This window comes from Sminthopsis crassicaudata, chromosome 1 (genome assembly GCF_048593235.1).
Source record: "Sminthopsis crassicaudata isolate SCR6 chromosome 1, ASM4859323v1, whole genome shotgun sequence".
NCBI lineage: Eukaryota > Metazoa > Chordata > Mammalia > Dasyuromorphia > Dasyuridae > Sminthopsis > Sminthopsis crassicaudata.
In genome coordinates, this window is record NC_133617.1 from 360,606,336 (window position 1) to 360,619,279 (window position 12,944).

General features: G+C 35.1%; 1 pseudogene; it reads left to right on the top strand.

Moving 5' to 3' along the window:
- The first annotated feature begins 8,786 nt into the window (after positions 1–8,786).
- LOC141550007 (E3 ubiquitin-protein ligase RNF126 pseudogene) lies at positions 8,787–12,637 on the top strand (annotated as a pseudogene).
- The last annotated feature ends 307 nt before the right edge of the window (positions 12,638–12,944 follow it).

A 12,944-nucleotide genomic window follows, 5' to 3' on the forward strand; every position in this document is an offset into this window, starting at 1 on the left:
TCTTTCAATCTGTACTTATCTAGTACAATTCCTTTTGAGTTTCAGGAAGTGGTGGGAGGGTACAGACTTGAAGGTAAAAGGATGAGCAAATTTTCTTTTCCCCCTCTTTACTAGTAATGATGTGTGTTTCAGTAAAGATAGAATTGTATATAGAAGGATAGTTCTGGAGATAGGGATGGTGACTAGGAAAAATATATTCATTCACGTATTTAAAAATAAATAGTAATGATAAATTGTGTAAATTACTGCACTATGTATTAGGAAAGATTCAAAGTTTAAATGAGATGAACTCTTGTCTTCAAAACCCTTGAAATCTAGCAAAGAGATAATGCAAAATTAATAAATTAAATATACTAGGGAGGTACAAAATATAAAATAACATTTTTACATACATTGTAAAGGCTGAGGATGAAGCTTGTAAATTTCTGAATGGATCTATCAAGATGTGATAGAGATGTCATATCAGATGGCTTTTAAAAATGGAGAGAATTTTAACACTCAATGAGAAAAGCAGACATTCCAGGTACAAGGAGTACAAAGATAAATTGAATATGTACAAAACAGACTGCCTATGTTGTATTTAGTCCAAGAGACCAAATTTGACCAAAACAGTATTTAGGAGTCAGAAAAAGATGGTGAAGGATCCATGTCCTACATAGAACAGATGCAGGTAAGGGTGGTATTAAACTTGAAAAAAAGAAAACTTGAATGGTAGAGGTGGAAAAGATATTGTCTTCAAGTATTTGGAGGATAGTCATATGGAAGAGGGCAGAATTTTTAAAATTTAATGTGTGTATGCGCATAATCACTGCACAAAAATATGGAATGAGTCATGTCAAGAAGTAGTGAGTTCTTGTATATCTTGAAGATTTCATTTACTCTTATACAGGAAATTTTTACCTGGGGTATATGAATTTTTTAAAATGGATAGCCATTTTCTAAAATAATTAATTCCTTTTATAATCCACAAATTTTATTTTATGAATTTAAAACATCATTATGAGTAGGGTCTATAGGTTTCCCTAGCTTGTCAAAAAGGTTCTTGACATAAAAAAAAAAAAAAAACCTTAAGAACTCCTGTTCAAGTAAAAGAGACCTTTGAAGGTGAATGTTCATCTGTCAGGAATGCTGAAAAGCTAATTCCTTTATGGTTATCCTGGAAGTTTTCTAATGCCCCTTCCAAATGTAAGAGTAGAAACTTTGACTTTTTATCAAACAGATGTTAAGTTTTCTTCTGACTTGCCCATCACCAGAATAAGCCATTAGTTCACCCTCCCTCCTTTTGACTAAAGATGGAGTCAATTAAAAATACCTGTGGTGGAAAATTGAAATAAGTTTAGTGTCTGAGAGATGAAGGTAATGTGCTTAATTACAGTGAGACAGGAAAGATCATTAAATGATACTTGTGTCAACTTGAAGACATCAGGGTTCATATTTCTCAAATGATATGGACTGTGACCTAATCTCACATTTATTCAATTAAGCTTAGAAGTAAAATTCCAATGCTTCCCCCTCACCATCCTTTTTCTCCTAACCTCAGCAGATCTTTGCTGACATCTAAACCAGTCATCATGACAAAGAAGAGTTCATATACCCGGGCACTAAAAAATAATAATAGTAAAAATCAAAAGAGGCAAAGGATGAAGAAAATTAAGAACTAGATTTCAATTACCATGATTGAATTCTAAGATAAGCTTTGCCACTAATTAATTGGGTAACCTTGAGTAATTCATTTTACCTTTGTGTCCCTCACCTTCTTTTTTGAACTAGATAATATCTAAGATCTCTTGTAAATGCAATAGTTTTATAAATAAATTGTGTCATTGCATCCTTCTTTTAATACTCACTGTGGCATATTAGTTGGTTTTAATGGAAATATATTTTCCCCAAGTGAATAAATTTGTTTTCACTATGATATACTTGGTTGTTCACAGCAATTCAGTGATACAAAACAATTCCAATAAACTTTGGAAAATGCCATCTGTTTCCAGAGAGAGAACTATGGAAACTGAATGTGGATCTATGCATACTATGTTCACTGTTCCTGTTTTTCTTGTGTTTTTTAATTCTGTTTTGATTTTTGTTTCTGAACATGACTTATATGGAATATGCAAAAATGAATGAATATGTATAATATTTAAGCATAACAATAAAAATAACTCTAGAAAGCAAGAAAAAAGATAAAAAAGAGACAAAGTGATGGAAGAAAAAAGAGAGAAAGAAAGAAAAAAAGAAAGAATTGTCACTCAAGTGTCATTTAATGTTCTTTTCTGTCTCACTGTAATTAATTTTCAACCATTTTTCCATATGATTAGATTTTGTTGTAACTGAGTACCTCACTTGTGTTGTTATTGTTTGTCCTTCCTTCTTAAAGAGGACCATGACTTCAGGGAATCGATGCCATGGCACGTAAATGAATTAGATTTAAGTGAGAGAGGGCTAAGCAAGGTCACCTGCTTCACTTCCCCCTCCAGAGCTATCTGGGTCGCATGGCCAGATATAGATCAGGATGAATGCATATGGCCCTGGATAAAATGGGGCATCTTGGTCTTTTCAAGTTAAGGTCTTCAATAGGTCTCAGTTTGACTGAGAGCAATGATTAAAGCTAGATAACAATTAAGACAAAGATCTTCTTTTTCTCCTAGTCCAAAAAGAAATCTAAATAAATGAATGAATGAATGAATGAATGAATGAATGAATGAATCTGGGAGGGAAAGGCCCTCAAGGTTTCTAGTCAAAACAGAAATGACTATAATATACATTCAATCTGAATCAATCCCTACACAAACAATAACCAAATGGAGTTTGGCCTAAGATCTGTTGGTAGCCAAGGTTTTGTTTTAAGTACTGGTCATTAGAAAGAAATGTAGATAGTAAATCCCAAGATATCTAGGAAGGATTCAGAGATACAAAAGAGAAAAAATAATGCTTTTAAAAGCATCTGTAGTTGAGGGTATGGTACTTTATGTGGACAGGGGGAGGAGAGAAAGGAGGGAAGGAGGGAAGGAAGAAAGAAAGGAAGGAAGAAGGGAAGGAGGGAAGGAAGAAAGGAAAGAAAGAAGAGAGAAGGAGGAAAGAAGGAAGGAAGAAGGGAAGGAAGGAAGGAGATGAAGGAAGGAAGGAAAGTTTATTCATAATAATTTTGAACATGAACATGATTACAAATTAAAAGATTGGCGCAACTAGGTGGCGCAGTGAATAGAACACCAGTCCTGAATTCAGGAGGACCCGAGTTTAAATATGGTCTCAGACACTTAACATTTTCTAGCTGTGTGACCCTGGGCAAGTCACTTAACCCCAGCCTCCAGGAAAAAAAAAATTAGAAGACTAAATTATTCACTTATCATATCTGCAGAAAAGAAATAAACTTAAATTTTCATTTCTTTCCCCCTTTTTTCTCCTGTTGCCTGTTCGGATTTATACATTTCTAGTCATCTCCTTTCCCTATGATATTTATGTTTTATGAGGAAGTCTTTATCCCAGGATTACAATCCTTTTATCTAATACCTTCTAGATGACAGTGTTAGGTTAGAATTTACCTTACTCATTCAGTCTATAAAGATTTATTAATCACCTGTTACGTGTCAGGAACTTTAGGAATCATCAAACACAACCTGATTCACAGTCCTAATAAGAGATTCCAACCCTCATTGAAGCTCAGTACTATTCTCACTTCATCAGGACTCCTTAAGGCAAGGTCTGATAATTTTTTTTTTTTTTCACGACAACAATTGTGCCTTCTCCCAGACTTTTATTCTGTTCTTTGGTTGATTTGTAAGGCTTCTGTTTTTACTTTCATTTAAACCTAATAGACATTATTATTGATGGTATCTTATTTTTGGTCATCTTCATCAACAAGTAAAACAGAACCTACAGCTGCTATTGACCTAAATACACAAGGACATATGAACAAAGTTCTATGGTAGAGAATTCCTCATATGAGGGACTGATGGTTCTCATACAGGCTTTGGCCTGAGTCAAAGAACTAGAGTGATGGTTTCATTCAAATTATTAGTAAGGGACAAATATCAGAGTACTGATTTTATAAAAGCATTGCACTGGGCCCTTAACAATATTGTGATGTTAGCTAATTTTTGCTTGTGGTTTTATCTTCCCTTTTTGTTATTCTCCTCTTCTTCCCAGATAACTTCCAGTAGACTTATTCTATCCCTGGTTATTACAGGTTTGTTTACCTAGAAAAGTGATTATTCACAAAGAGGGATTAAAGTAGTATTGACCTTTTTAATTCCTAAGAAATTTTATGTTAACAAATAGCCTAGGGAGAGTGATTCCAAAATAAGGAAGAAATCAATAATGACACAATTTAAGGTCTTTGGGAAAAAGACAATGGGGTTAATTTTTTTTTAACTCCTACCATGTAAAGGAGTCATTAATTTTGTCTGTGAGTAAGACCAGCCTAAACCACAAAAGGATATATACAGAAAGAAAGAGGAATGTTTTCATTTTTTTTTCTTCCTGAAAAATCTTATACCCAGGATAAGAACATGCACTTTGTAGACATTAAGAAAAAGTATACTGGAAAATGCACTGGATTGTGGGGTTAAGAGAGCTCATCTTCAATCTCTTTTTTCAATATTTACTAACAGTATCACCTTAGGCAAGTCACTTCTGCTAATTGAGCCTCAGGTGCCTCATCTATGTAATGGAGATATTAATAATCTATCTTACAGTATTGTTAGGAGGAAAGCAATTTCTATGTCTTTAGAATGCTATTAAATATGATCAATTATTCAATAAAATGCTTGGTTTGGAATGAAATGGGATTGTTTTTGAAGCATTAGCAATTGCCAGAATTGCTATCTTTTTCTCTCTCCACACCCAATTTAGAAGTTGAAACTGAGAAAAGGAAAATGGTCTGTTGGTTTCATAGTCCATAGTTCCATAGTCACTGAACTCAAAGCAATATGCCAGAGGGTGGGATGAGGGTCAGCTGTATAGATCTGCACACTGCTGGAAGACTTAGATTTACCTTGTAAAATCTCTTTGGGGTTCCTTCTAGATGTGTTTGGAGTTTATATTTGTTTTGGGTTTTTAATCCTTGCTTCATTCCTCACAGCTATTAGCATTCCACTTCTCCATTAGACAGTCTCAGGGAAGCCAGAGCAATCCCATCTGTGCCTTTTAGGGGGTGAAAACAAAGAGCCCAGGGACAGGTGGAGCAGGCAGCAGGACCATCACACTGGGGGCATAGGAGGTGGAGAGTGCAGTGAGGGGACCAGCAGGTGGCAAGAGACAGAAAGGGCAAAAGAGAATCAGTATTGGCCCCTATCAAATTAGTAAAATCAGGGAGAGGTTAAAAGACAAAGAAGGTAACAGGAAAGCACAATCAGGCAAGTTACAGATAGAATGAAAGAAACAGCAGGCAATTAGCCAAGAGGAGAGATGAACAAAGAGTGTCAGGTTGCAATTATGGGGTAGGTGTAGCTGAAGAATCAAAATGGGAGTCAATTCTGAGAGGAGAAAAGATTACAGGTGCAAAAAAAAAAAAAAAAAAAAAAAAAAAAAGAAGGATCAGCAAAGATCTCACCCCACCTATGTTTTAAGGAAAAAGCAATGAAGAACATAACTATTCCAGATCAGCAATTAGTAATGATACAAGAGAAAGCAGACATGCTTGAGGCAAGCCAGAACATTTTGGCCTCCAATGCCTGTGCTACATCTGTGGTCACTCATTGATTGCCACAGTGGATTTGGATCCAAGTAGAAATGGGGCTCTTTGGAGTCTTATTTAAGAGGGAAATTCCTGCTGCTTAGTAATTTGAAGCATATGAGGTCTGAGGAATTCTCTTGTAAATGTACCCTCCTGATATTTGGTATACATATGAAGAGGTCACTCTAGAATAGTCAAAACAACTCTGGTATTAGAGTTAGAAGATCTGGGTTTTCATCTTGACTCTGCCAGCGATAAAGAATATGGTTTGGGCAATGCATTTAATCTCTCTCACATTCATTTTCCTCATATATAAATTAGAGGTTTTTATTCATTTTCAATTAATTATCAAAGATTTATCAAAAAACAACTTTAAGTTAGGTAATGTGCTAAGCATTAAGAGATAGGAATGAAACAGTCTCTGCCCTCAAGGAGCATATCTTCTCTGAGAGATAAAGATAAAGAGAAGAGACACACACAGAGAGACAGACAGACACACACACGCACACACACTGTCATTGCCCAAGAGAAAAGATTTGTATTTTATTTATAATTACCCCTGAGAGAAAACATATTTTATAGATAGAAATAGATGGTCTGGTTAGCTATCATTCCTCTGAAAGAAGGCAATGTATTTTTATAGATACTGAGAGAAATGATGTCTATCTTTCTACTTTTCTATCTGCCTACCTACTTATTAAACAAATACAAAGCAAATTGAAGTTGTGAAAGTACTAGCCAATGAGATCAGGAAAAGACTCTTACAGAAGATGACCATCTGATCTAAACTCTATGGCAGCCAGGGACTCACATACAAGAAGGTGAAGAGAGAAAGCATTCCAAGCCTAGGGAGCAATCACTGCAAAATAAAGCTACAAAGGTGCCAAGATAGGAGAATGAAAATCAGACATCTGGTGAGGAACTAGAGGAAGGTCAGTGTGACTGACCTGTGGGAGAAATGTGTAGTAAGTCTGAGCAAATACCAAAAAAGACTTTGTATTTGATCCTAGAAGGAATAGGGAGAGAGTAGGTTTAATTGATTAAGGAGGTTACATTGTGAAGAAAGGGCTTGAAATAGTGAGAGACTTCAGGCAGGAAGGCCAATTAGGAGGCTATTGTTATAATCCAGGTAAGGAATGACAAGGACTTTAACTAAAGTAATGGCTGAGGGAATGGAAAGAAAAGATACCTAAGAAATGTTACAGTTAGAAATGACAACATTTAGCAAAGTATTTGCTTGTATGGGGTAAATCAGAGTAAGGCATAGATGATGAAAATCATAAGGTTGTGAATTTGGGTGATGATAAGTATAGTATTGCAGGGCTTGACAAGAAGTATGCAGGAAGAAACACGCTTATTTGTTATCTCTCTTATTTGCTTTTTAGTGAAGAATGACACCTACCAATTGTTCAAGAAAAGTTTAATTTTGGAATAAGTCTGTGATTTCATCTTTGCAATAAATTCTCTATGAACTAACTACTATTACCAATGCAGATTGATTCTTGTTCTGAACTTAGTTTTTGACCTTGTCCCTGCCTTTGAAAAGTAAAGAGACTTACTCAGGATAACTCAGGCAGTATCTGTCCATATATAGTAGTTGCTTAATAAATAATTATGAGACGAGTAATTCCATGTTAATGTCAGATTTGATGAAAGTGAGAAAATTTCATATTAAAAAAGATGTTTCCTTGTTCGGTTAATGATACTCACGATAGTGGATATTTTCATTCACATAAGAGTGGGACTCAGTTTCTTTATTTGCAAATTTAGGCTATGAAAACACCTTGACTGTTCCACCAGAATGTTACAGTATGATGAATAGCTTGGTAACTTTGCAATCTTTGGAAGAAACACAAAGCATTATTATTGTTATTAAATATTATTAGCTAGGGTATGGTGTTGGACTGATAATTACTTCAAGGAACACTTCATAAAATGCTAACTATAAAGTATACATAAATTTATATATCCATTAATATCAACTCGGCTATGAACAAACATTTTGGAAGACTGCCAATATCATTCCTTCAACAGTGTGGGTAAATTTCAATTTATATTCCAACCCATTCCCTTAGTTCCTCATATAAGACTCCCTTCAAAGCCAGTGGGAGTTCTGTGGAACAAATCCTCCACTCCCTTACCAGCCCCCTCCCACTCACATTTCTCACCCACTCTCTGATAATTTACCTATTTTATTAGATTGTTTCTAATGTCATGAACACCATGATAGGCATTCTATGATAATAAGAAGCTGAACTTTTCCCTGGAAAATGAGTCATCACTGAAAATTAGAGATTTCAGTGCAGAAATTTAGTATACATGAAAAAAAAAAAAAAAGTTCTACAGGAGCAACTATTTCTATGGGTCTTGGCTTAGTTAATAATCTAGGAACTTTCTCAGAAGACTCAGGATTGCATACCAACAGTCCCGGGGATATTCTGACATTCAATCCAGGAATGAGCATGAGAATTTTTTTATAACCAGGAAATATCTATAATAAAACATATGTGTTACTGAATGCCTAGGACTTTGTGGCTGTCAGAGAAATTCATCTGGTGGCATAATCTAAGACTTGGATAGGATGTTTCTGCAACATGATAAATTGAACACTATTGCATGAATGGTTTATGACACTGAATAAAAGCTTGGAAAGGTATTCTATTCTAAGCTCTGACTGCTTTCTGAGACACTCAGGGCACTCCTTGGTTGCCTAGCTATACTGTTGAATAACCCAGAGATAGAAATTGTGAGATGTGGTTTGGTAAACTTTCACCATTCCTACCATTGATTCTCTTTGTTCCATCTAATAAATAATTTCATTGAACCTCCTATTTTGAGCATTTCAATAACTTCCTCTATTTGAATCTGATATTAGAGAATAATTGTCTGGATGGACATGGTCCATTCCAAAAAGATTTAATTATTAATTGGTTGCAATGAGCAAGTCACTGTCTAGCTCTAACAGTAAAAATGTATATATCATATAGCTTGGTCTAAAAGATTAAAAATTCTCATAAAAAGCAGAGAGAAATACCCAGATAATTATTTTTATAACAACTCCTCTGTTCTCTCACTTTAACTCTATATTATTTTTTTTTCAATCTGGGCCCCCATAATGGCAGCTATTTTCAAGGTTTCTAGGAGTACCCTGCAGGCACAGATTCCTAGCACTATAGTTCCCACCAAAGAACTTCACCTTAACATTCAGCCAATAAGAATAGGTAATTCAAAACAAAAGCATTTATTAAAATGTACCTGCCATCAACTTGGGGGCACAATCTCCTGCAGATATACATAGCATCTTTGGGAAGAATAGCAATAGATTTAGAAAACAATGATAGTAAGACACAAATTTAGGGAAATCCCAGTTGTCACTGAGGCAGTTTATGCCTCCCTTCCTAATAACTGATGCCAAAACTAAAGCCCAAGTACTTGATCTGCTTCAAATAACTTAGCAAAAAATGGCAGAGCCAGGTTTCAGATGTATATCTTGATTTCCAATCCAAGGTCTTTTTCTCAGTTTCCTAGCTAATGTATGAAGAGCAGCTAGGTAGCAAAGGATCTGAGTTCCATTCTAGCCCCACCCACTTCCTCAGCTATGTTGCCTGAGCAAGTCATTTAACATGTTTGCCTCAGTTTCCTCACCTGTAAAATTAACTGGAGAGGGAGATGGCAAACTATTTCAGTACCTTTGGCAAGAAAACCCCAAAATAGGTAAAAGAGAATAAGATACAAACTCAACAAAATTAAGAGATAACATCATATAAAGGATAAATATCAGGGTTTTTAGTTAGAAAGACCTGCTTTTGACCTTTTTCTAACAAATAATTGCTTTTGACCCTAAATAAGTAACATATACTCTCAATACTATGGGAAATCTCTAAAACTATAATATTAAAGAAAGTCGGCCTTAGTAGAGCACTTCCGGAGCTAAGAATTCCTTATATGAATGAAATCATACACAGGGTAGTCCACATTCTCATTTTACAGATAGGAAAGTGAGGTTAAAAAGAGAAAGTCAGTCCATTCACTTCTGAATCTTTGTGACCTATTTGGGGTTTCTTGACAATGGTAGAGTGGTGAACACATCCCAATAAGATTAGGGCGTAAAATAAGGATGCCCATAATCACCATTATTATTTGATATTATACTAGAAATGTTGGCTTCAGCAATAAGAAAAGAAAAAGAAATTAAAGTAATTAAAATAGACTATGAGGAAATAAGATTATCATTCTTTGTAAATGATATAATGATATCCTGAGAGAATCCTCGAAAATCATCCAAAAATATATTGGAAACAAGTCACAGCTTTAGCAAGTTGTAGGATATAAAATAAAACCACACAAATCATCAGCATGTCTATATATTCCTGATAAACCCCATCAGGAAGAGATAAAAAGATAAATTCCATTTAAAATTACTGCAGACAAAATAAAATACTTTGGGGTCTACCTGCCAAGACAAACCCAGGAAGTATATGAACACAATAGCAAAACATTTCTCATATAAATAAAGTCAGATCTAAACAATTGGGAAATATCAATTGTTCATGGGTAGGCTGAGCTAATATAATAAAAATGACAATTCTGCCTAAATTGGTCTACTTGTTCAGTGCCATACCAGTCAAACTGCCAAAATATCATTCTAAAGAACTAGAAAAAAATAACAAAATTCATCTGGAAGAACAAAAGATCAAGAATATCAAAGGAATTAATGGAAAAATGGCTTAGCAGTACCAAATCTAAAACTATATTATAAAATAGCAGTCATCAAAACCATTTGGTACTGGTTAAGAAATGGACTGGTGGGTTAGTGATTCACACAACACAATAATCAAAGTCTATAGCAATATGATATATGATAAATCACTGAACTCTACCTTCTGGAATAATAAGTCACTATTTGACAAAAGTTTCTGGGAGAACTAGAAAATAATATGTCACAAACTTGGCATAGGTCTACGTCTCACACTCCATACCAAAATAAGGTCAAAATGAGTACATGATTTGGGCAAAAAAAGATGACAATATAAACAAATTAGAAGAACGAGGGATAATTTACCTATTAGATATTTGGAGAAGGGAGGAATGTATGACCAAAGAAGAACTAGAAAATACTATGAAAAGCAAAATGGACAATTTTGATTAAATAAACTAAAAAGGTTTTGCACAAACAAAACCTACAGAAACAAGATTAAAAGAGAAGTACAAATATGGGGAAAGTGTTTATAGACAGTATTTCTGAAAAAGGTCTCCTTTCTAAAATATTTAAAGAACTGTGCCAAATTTATAAGAATAAAAGTTATTCCCCAATTGATAAATGGTTAAAGGATATGAATAATTTTCAGATGATAAAATTAAAGCCATTTATTGTTATATGAAAAAAATACCCTAATTATCTAATGATTAGAGAAATATAAACTAAAACAACTCTGACATACCTCACATCTCCAGATTGGTTAAGAGACAGGAAAAGATAATGATAAAGTTGGAGGGGATGTGGAAAAACTGGGAGACATGCATTTTTGATGGAGTCGTGAAATAATCCAATAATTCTGGAGAACAAACCAGACTTATGGCCAAAGAGCTATCAAAATGTGCATATCTTTTGACTCAGCAGTAACATTACTGGGTCTGTATCCCAAGGAAATCATAAAAAAGGGAAAAGGAGACATATGTGCAAAAATGTTTGTAGCAGCTCTTTTTGTGGTAGTAAAGAATTGGAAAAGGACTGGATGTTCATCAGTTGGAGAAGGACTGAAAAAGCTGTTTTACATAAAGATAATAGAATATTATTGTTGTATAAAAAATGATGAAACAAGCCGATGATAGAAAGGCCTGGAAAGGTTTACATGGACTAATGCTGAGCAAAACAAGCAGGACCAGAATTACATGATCAACTATGAAAAACTTGGTTCTTCTCAGCAGTTCAGTGATCCAAAGCAATCCCAGTAGACTTTGGACAGAAAATGCCATCTTCCTTCAGAAAAAGATCTAAGAAGACTGAATATAAATAAACACATGCTATGTTCACTCCCTTTTTTCTGTTTTTTCATCTCTCCCATGGTTTTCCTCTTTTGCTCTGATTATCTCTCTCAACATGATTAATAAAGCAATATGTATTGAAAATAAACTTTTAAAAAAAGATATCTGAGTAGGGGCTTCTGGGAAAAGGAAATGGTAATCACTGGCACTCTGCTGGACAAAGATTTCTCTGTCATACCTGCTCAAATTGTAAATCTGGTTTTAAAGAGGAGCTTCACAAAGACACCATAAATACTGAAAACAGTTTCAACTTTGCTTCAACTCCCATGGATCAGGTCAGCCATTTGAGAGATCAGCATTTATGCACCTTGCCACAGCAGCTATGGCCAGTTTACCTTTGGAATTTTTGATGACAGCTTTAAATTTCCCATATCCATTTTCAGGATACATTCTAAGGATGCAGGGAATTCAGAGAACAGGCAGGAAGAAAATACCAGTCCCACCACTTCTGTGCCATTTGGCAGCCATGGGCCTCCCTCACTGCACCACATGCTGAAGGCAGGCATGGAAGCCTCCTCACCTTAGAAGGAATTATATAGCAATTGGTCAATGGAATTATTGCACGTGCAACAATACCAAACCTAGAATTGGACCCTTGGATTGCTTTGCATTCAAATCCAATGTACTACAAGTGGGGTGCTAATGCTCTGAATGAAATCATGACCCAGCTCCTCAATCAGTTTGAAAACCAGCAGACAAAAAAAAAAAAATACAAGCCCTTTATACCATAGAAGTCATAGAGGAACTTGTATATTCAGGGTTAAAATGCAAAGATGACTATGTGGTGGGTGAGGATGCCCAGCAGTTATCTTGTAATCACTTATTCTATGATGACTAGAATAGCATGATTCCTACCTAGGGTGTCAGAAAAGCTTAAGTGGATTGAACAATGCCCCAAATCCCCCAGAATGGAAGGAATGATTCTTCCTTCCTCCTCTTCTCATTCACCAAGTAATAAAAACTCAACAAACAATTCATGAATCTCATACCCAGCCAGTCCAAATGATCACTCTTCTCTCTTTCCTCTTTGTCCCCCTATCCTACCCTGTCTAATGCCTATCTGTCTTTTTCTATCATTTTTATGTCTTTTGATTTTGATATAAATAGGTTTTAAGTAAGGCGGAGTTGCATGAAGTCATCAACCTCACCCTCTCTTCCCAAGTCATCACTGTTCATTGGCAGGACGGGAGTCAAGACAACTGGTGATGACTTGATATGTAATGGATGA